The sequence below is a fragment of the Alnus glutinosa genome, chromosome 14 (genome assembly GCF_958979055.1).
Source record: "Alnus glutinosa chromosome 14, dhAlnGlut1.1, whole genome shotgun sequence".
Classification (NCBI taxonomy): Eukaryota; Viridiplantae; Streptophyta; class Magnoliopsida; order Fagales; family Betulaceae; genus Alnus; species Alnus glutinosa.
The window spans coordinates 6,886,128-6,894,010 of record NC_084899.1 but is presented as its reverse complement, the minus strand read 5'-3'; the positions used below and the strand labels follow the sequence as shown (position 1 = coordinate 6,894,010).

The following is a 7,883-nucleotide window of genomic DNA, read 5'->3' as shown; positions in this document are numbered from 1 at the left end:
GCTCGTATGTTCTTACTGTAAGATGAGAATTGGTGAGTGGTTTGAGGTTGGTTGACCGCAAAAAGACTCGTTAAAGAAAGCAACTTTTGACTCCAAACACCTATAAGAGACTCTTCATTTTGACAGTTAGGGGAGGAGGTTTTAAAGAGAAAAAGATCCAAGTTGCTATTGCATTTGGGAGCACTGTCCAGGTTTCCTGCATCCCTCTTTATTGGTGGGTTTTAATGGGAAATGCAGCTCTGGTAGAATGTACCAAACTAAAAATACTTTCCAATTTTTTCATGAATTTATTATTTACTTTTACATGCCAGTGAAAGGGGATGGCAATTCTTAATTGTTGGTAGGGTGGCTTCATCTACCTGTACATTTTAATACTTACTGATGAAGCTCAATTATTTGAAAAAGGCTAAGCTAAATTACAGTGCAGAGAAATAGGAAATGGGTATTTGAACAAGTAGGGTTAAATTGTATGTGAGAGAACTCGACCATTTGCAAATGTTAAACTGTATGTGGAGAAGTTGACCATTTACATGGGGGACTGTCCCACTTTTTCCTTATAACTTTTCTTTTTTTTTCTCCTTCCTTGGTTGTCACTTAACTCTTTAGTTGGTTTACATATAAAATATCATAATGAGTATATTTTTGTAGTTTCCTTTTAACTTAGTTCATATTTTTAGAATTTTTGAATGCATAATAAATTGTTGTTGTAGCACACCAGCATTGAAATTAATAGATATTTCCTAATAATTCTCTATTCTGGTGTTACTTAATTCAATGGTACATTGTGGTTGAGAGGAAAGCATACTATATTTGAAAGGCATACTCTGGGAAGTCATTATGTAACACTCCTTGTATCTATTCTACATAATCTAGACAAGGGCCATTAATTAACAACACATACCAATCTAGATATGTGAGAATAGAAGATGGCATCATCTAAAAAGGTAACTACCTCTCTCCTCATATGATGTTTTCCATGTGTTTTAAGATCTGATAGTGGTGGTATTGTTATTATTTTCATTTTCAATATATATATATTTTTTTCAATATATCATATTATGCATTATCAGTACTAAGTATTGAGGCTATGGAAGGGTTATTATTTTGTGTTATATGTAATCTTTATTCCCTCAACTTCTTTAGAATTTATATAAATTGATTTATGCTATTATTAAAACATGTCAAACCTTGTTTGAGAAGTATATTTGATTGGGGATTTCTGTTTCAATTCTTCTCTGGAGGACATACTCAAATACCCATTTGATATATTCAAGCGGCAACATGCAAACAGAGCTTATCGGAAGTAGAGGAAAGCCCAAAATTTATTTCCTTACCATCTTGGGTCACCAGGGGATATATCCGAAGCACTCAAGTTAATAAACCAATCCCATTCTCCGCCATCCCTCAACAAAATGGCCGCCGTGTGAAGCGTATTGCTTACCATCGTGGACCCCCCATACGTAACCAAATTGGCTCTCACGGCCATCCTCACATTCCCAAGCGCCTTAAACAGCGGCTCTTTCCTCACAAATCGGCTCATTCAACCAAAGATGAATATTCCCCCTTCATTAATTCAGTGACTCCCAGACACTCATCATCATCTTAATCAAGTCGCCCCCAATATGATAAATGACAGGTCTTGAATGTTGGCAACATTCAATCCCCTTAACTTGCTATTGTTAAACCCTTAGCCTCATTGTAATTTAACATTTTGCATGGTTTTAGTGTTTTCAATATTTCCAGGTGATTAAAGGAAAAGGACCAAAAAGCCCTCAAAATTGAGCTTAAAACAGATGAAGGATTTCTACCAAAATCGAAGTCCATTGATCGACTGTGCCGGAACTGCAAGTTGCAGTTCTGAAAAATGGAAAAGAATGGAATATCAGAAACAACAGGCGGTTCTTGACTTATGGGCGGCAAGGGAAACGACTGAAGGATACCTTTCCTCTTCCTAAAGTAATTTTTTGCCATAAACAACGTTTGGGCCACTCTCTCTTACTCCCTCTTAAGTTTGTTAGTCTTAGGTTAGTTTTAGTGTTCAAAAAGAAGAAAAGCAGAAAAATAAGATCAACAGGTCACTCAAGGAGCAAGGTCCGCGGGTGGGGGCTGATGACCTGAGAGTTCCTGCAACATAACCATCATTTCTGTTTGAGTGTCCATCATTGCAGTCTGTCTTTCCCTCACTTCTTTCATGTCCCTCTCTACTCTATCCAGCTGTCCTTGAAGCAATGCAAAGTCTATCAGAGCTTATGGGATTGGTTCTTCCCTACGGGTGGGGGGTGCTCCCTCATCCATCTCAGCAGCCGGTATGTCCTCAACCTCCATATCATCAAGACGCTCAACTATCCTTGGCATATGAGAAACACTTTGATTCCACTGAGCCAATCCAAAAATGGGAATCCTTTCATCGAGGACAGCGTTCTCAAGAAATGGCGCACCTTTATCAATAAGGATCTTGGTGATGAGGCAAGGGAAGGGAAGGGCCCATATTTTAGTATTTGGCAACCTTTTATCGATTATGTCTTTCCAACACTTTTACATTTACCTCCACATAAACAGAGGGATGTTAACCCAATACTTCTTGCAGAAAGCATATAGGGCTGCCAAAGATTCACCTATTCTCTGTGTTTTGTGTCCCAAGGGACACACATTCTTTTTTAGCCCATAATCTATGAACCATAATTTAGGCGGCAACTTGGACTGTCCAACACAAGTGTGCTCTTCATCATCATAATTACCTCCACACATATCCTCAATAATAACATGTAAGGCTACATCGGAAGGATACTCACCAAAAAGATCATTGGGGTCATCACAGGGAACATTAAGTGCTGCAGCAACGTCTGGAACACTGACTTGAATCTCGTGGCCCTCAATGGTGGGGGACAGAACAGAGGGCAGGCCGCAAAAGTGGTCGTAGGTGTCGCTTTTTGATTTGACACAGATGACAGCATTGCAGACATCTAGAAGTAGAGGAAATATTACTGGACAACCCCATTTATCAAGACTAATTTTGGAACAGTCTGGCTAAAAACGTTAAACTTAGCGTTTGGTGGGAGGCAACCCATTCCATTTCTATCATTTTATTATTTTTATTTATTTTTGCACTATCGATCAATCAACTTCTTGATCGACCTCGCCCAGAAAGGCCACGTGACCAAATTTTGAAACCTGGGTTGTTGCTTCTTTCCCCTCATTTTTTCAAAACATCCGAACAATCCTCCCCCTTCCCACCGAAACCCACCTTTCATCTACCCCCATTTTCTCATTTCTTCCTCATTTTCTTTCATTTCTTTTTCTTTTAATCCCTTCCCCAACCTTTCTCCACTTTCCCAACCGATTGGATTTCAAAATCTCACCTTCCCTGGGGTTTTTCAAGTGGCACACCAAGTGCTCGATAAAAGTCCCCAAAGACCATTTCTTCATGGAAGGTGCTCAACCTCCAATCTAGCTCTTCCACTCAACATCTCGAAGGCACCATTGCGTTCATAAGTACTGAATGGCAGCGGTGGCAACTTAATGTAGAAACCCATTTTGATGTGGTTGGAGCTTTTGTGGAGAAAAAGCACGTGAAGTGGGCGATGCGGCAACTCAAAAAGTGACACCAGCGACCACTCTTGCATCTTGCCCAAGATTTCTTTCATAGTCGTTTTGTCCGCTTGTTTTATCAGAATCTCCAATTTGATATGGGTTTGCCCTCTGTTCTGTCCTCCACCATTGAGGGCCACGAGATTCAAGTCAGCGTTGCAGACATTGCCGCAACACTTGACGTTCCCTGTGATGACCCCGTGGATCTTTTTGGTGAGTATCCATCCGATGTAGCTTTACATATTATTGAGGATATGTGTGGAGGTGATTATGGTGTGAAAAGCACACTTGTGCTGGATGGTCCAAGTTGCCGCCTAAATTATGGTTCAGAGATTCTGTACTCAAAAAGAATATGTCCCTTGGGACACAAAATACAGAGAATAGGTGACTCTTTGGCAGCCCTATAGGTAACTCGTAGCCTTTTTTGACTTGAGTTAATAAGCCTTTAAGGGTGTCTTTACACCTAATGCCCTAAAGCCATCTGGTTTGGGAGTCATTGGTCTAAAGCTCGTTACATGGGTCAATTAGAAAGTTTAAAGAAACTAGACATTGCACAATCCGTACATAGTCAATAGATAACAAAGAGTCTTTAGTGTATAGTTGTTTATTGCCTTGGTTGTTCTATTCAAGGAGAATTCCAATGGAATTTGATTATTGAATCATATATATAGGAATTACATTGAAACTTTATAGTTATGTGTTAAGTTCACTTTACACCAAGATAATGTGTGATATTTCAACTGTTCATTTATGAGTATAATGATTCTGGCTTTCTTTAGAATTTTTGAAGATGGAATTTGTAATTTTAAACTTGCTTAGGAATAAGAACTATGGTTTTTATGACATTGCATTCTTTGTAAAAAAAAATTTGACAAAATGTTTGTGGGCATTATTTCTATTAAACCTTCACGAGACTTCTCTCATCCATTAGGAATGCCTAGAGGTTTAAAAGGTTTATTGCATACGCTAAATGCAATCGTCTTTCCCACGAGAGAGGAAGTAGTGTAGGTTTTTTTTTTTTAGTTTTGTATTGCTAAGTTTGGGAGTGTGATAGATCTTGAATGTTGCACATTCAAGCCCCTTAACTTGCTATTGTTAAACCCTTAGCCTCATTGTAATCTAACATTTTACATGGTTTTAGTGTTTTCAATATTTTTAGGTGATTAAAGGAAAAAGACCAAAAAGCCCTTACAATTGAGCTTAAAATGGATGAAGGATTTCTGCCAAAATCGAAGTCGATCAATCTACCAATTCAATCGTTCAAGCAACTTGTCGATTGATCGACCCAGACGTCGATCGATCGACTGTGCGGCGAAGAAATGTAGAACTTCAAGTTGCAGTTCTAAAAAATGGAAAAGAATGGAATATCAGAAACAACAGACGATTCCGGACTTATGGTCAACAAGGGAAACGACTGAAGAATACCTTTCCTCTTCCTGAAATAATTTTTGGCCATAAATATAAGTGATCCAACATTTGGGCCGCTATCTCTTACTCTCTCTTAAGTTTGTAAGTCTTAGGTTAGTTTTAGTGTCCAAAAAGAGGAAAAACAGAAGGAGAAAGAGGGAGAGTATTCATGGTCAGTGCTCATGGATGGAGTGCTCAACTACATCAAGTGATCTAAGGACCTCCATGAGTGGCTAAGCTCTCCCTAGGATTTTGATAAACCCTATCCAAGTATCAATGACTTAATTGTGTTTTTCTTTGGGATTTTTCTATTTTAAGCTTGATGATTGTATAACTACGAGAATTACACATTTGTAATTGACTTTAATGTTTAAGTGCAATCTTGATGAAATGTTTATCTTGTCTTAAAAAGCTCTTTATCTTGATTGTATTCCAATTATATTTATTGTTCAAAAGATGATAAATATGATGGTTATGCAATGGTATTATTTGAACATACAACAAGTGATTTTGATAGTTCATGCCTAAGGTAGACAAGTCATACTACATTTTAAGTTAGAATAATTTAGGTAGATGATTTGCACTAATCCAAAGATGAGTTACACTTAATCTTTAATTGTTTGTAACCAAGTTAATGAATTTGATAGTCCATGCTTAACAAAGATGGATTACACTTATTTATTGATGATAGTATTTTCTTGACTACTTTGTTGTATGCTTGACAAACGCATACAAGTAATATCATGCCTAAAATGAATTTTACTATGTTAAATACAGTGGCCATTGTTACGAGAATAGCGGTGAAATCAATTCTCTATTTTCAATCTCATTAAGTTCAACTTTAATTTATTTTCCAGCATTTAATTTTAGTTGTTATTTTATAAAACAAAAATATCATTTTATAAGGAATAAATTAAAATTGATTTTATTAAAGCTTGATAGATACAACCAACACAATCCCTGAGGATCGACACTCTCAATATAAACACTATCCTACAGTGATTCATGCTATTATGAATGGTATTATTATTGAAGTTTGAAAACAACCGAATCTATAAACCCCTCGCAGGACCCCACTAGAAATGTCCCGCCGTTTCAAATGGTTCAAAAAACCGTTAACATCAGCACCCTCATTTCCCTCTCACAACAGTGCCAAACCCTGAAACAACTCAAGCAAATCCATGCCCATCTCCTCAAATCCCACCTACACCAAAATCCATACGCTATTGCGCCGCTCCTCTCCGTCGCTGCAACCTCCAATGATGCTTCTTTCTTTTCTTACGCTCGCTGGATTTTCGAGCATCTTTGTTAGCGCAACACGTTCATGTAAAATACTATGATCAGAAGGCATGTTCAGTCTAATTCACCGATACCCACCATTTTGTGCTATTTTGACCTGTTGAATTATTGCTAATAAATACACCTTTCCACCATTGATCAAAGCTTCTACGGTTTTAGTTCCTTTTTCGACGAAGAGAATTCTGGGTCGTTTGGTTCATGCCCATATTGTCAAATTCGGATTCCGTGATGACCATTTTGTTGTCAATGCGCTCATTGAGTATTACTCTGTAGTACATGACTTAGGAACTGCAAGATTGCTATTTGATAGAACTCCAAAGAAGGATGTGGTTATTTGGACAGCGATGGGTATGGGAAGGTGGGGGATGTGGCAAATGCAAGATTGTTGTTTGAAGAAATGCCTGAGAGGAATGTGATATCGTGGAGTGCAATAATGGCTGCTTATTCTCTGGTTAGTGACTTCAAAGAGGTGCTTAGTTTGTTTAGGAAAATGCAAGAAGCGGGAATAAAGCCTAATGAGTTGGTTCTCGTTAGCGTTCTCACTGCATGTGCCCATCTTGGTGCAGTCACACAAGGTTGTGGATCCACTCTTATGCTAAGCAGCGTAATCTTGAGTCCAACCCAATTCTGGCCACTGCATTAGTGGACATGTACTCAAAATGTGGTTGTGTTGAATCAGCGCTATCAGTTTTCGAGAGCATCCCTGATAAGGATGAAGGGGCATGGAATGCGATGATTTCTGGTGTTGCAAGGAAGTCGCTTGATTTAATCAATCGAATGGCTGCAACTGGGACTCAACCCACAGACACAGCATTTTTTGCTGTCCTTATAGCTTGTACACATGCAAAGATGGTTGCTGAGGGGCTTAAATTGTTTGAACAAATGGGTACTATTTACAGGGTTGAACCCCGACTTGAGCATTATGCGTGTGTTGTTGATCTCTTGGCTAGACCTGGTATGATAGAGGAAGCTGAGAAGTTTATAGAGGAGAAGATGGGGGGGCTGGGTAGAGGAGATGCCAATGTTTGAGGAGCACTACTGGGTGCATCTACAGTTTTTGGAAATATTGAAATTGGGGACGGAGTCTGGAAAAGGCTAACTGGTATGGGAGTAGTTAATTCTGGTACTAGTGTTCTTTCATATAATATATATAGGGAAGCTGGCTGGAAAATGGAGGCGAAGAAAGTCAGGAAAACGATTTCGGAGGCGGGAATGAAGAAGCAACCAGGTTGCAGTGTGATAGAGGTGAGTGGAAAGGTTGAAGAGTTCCTTGCAGGTGATCGTTGCCATCCTCAGGCACAAAAAATATGTAAGATGCTTGATTCTTTTTCCAAAATCATGAATTTAGACCATTCAGTGAAGTAATTTATAAGAGTTTTGATAAAGGGCTGCCCATTTTCCATGTGTTATATATCTGTTAGTCGCATGTTCTTCCCTCAAAATATAGCAGAAATGGAATAATAAAACAGAGTATCACAATTTTGCATCTATTACAGGGAGTTTTATAATATACCTCAAGATGAATGTGCTGCCTGTAGGTTCCATGGCTGGTTCTCATATTTACTTTCACTTTCCTCTTCTTAGAAATC

The 7,883-nt window shown here is 38.5% G+C and overlaps 1 pseudogene; it reads left to right on the top strand.

Moving 5' to 3' along the window:
- Positions 1–6,009: 6,009 nt before the first annotated feature.
- On the top strand, positions 6,010–7,784 carry LOC133858010 (pentatricopeptide repeat-containing protein At5g66520-like; annotated as a pseudogene).
- The last annotated feature ends 99 nt before the right edge of the window (positions 7,785–7,883 follow it).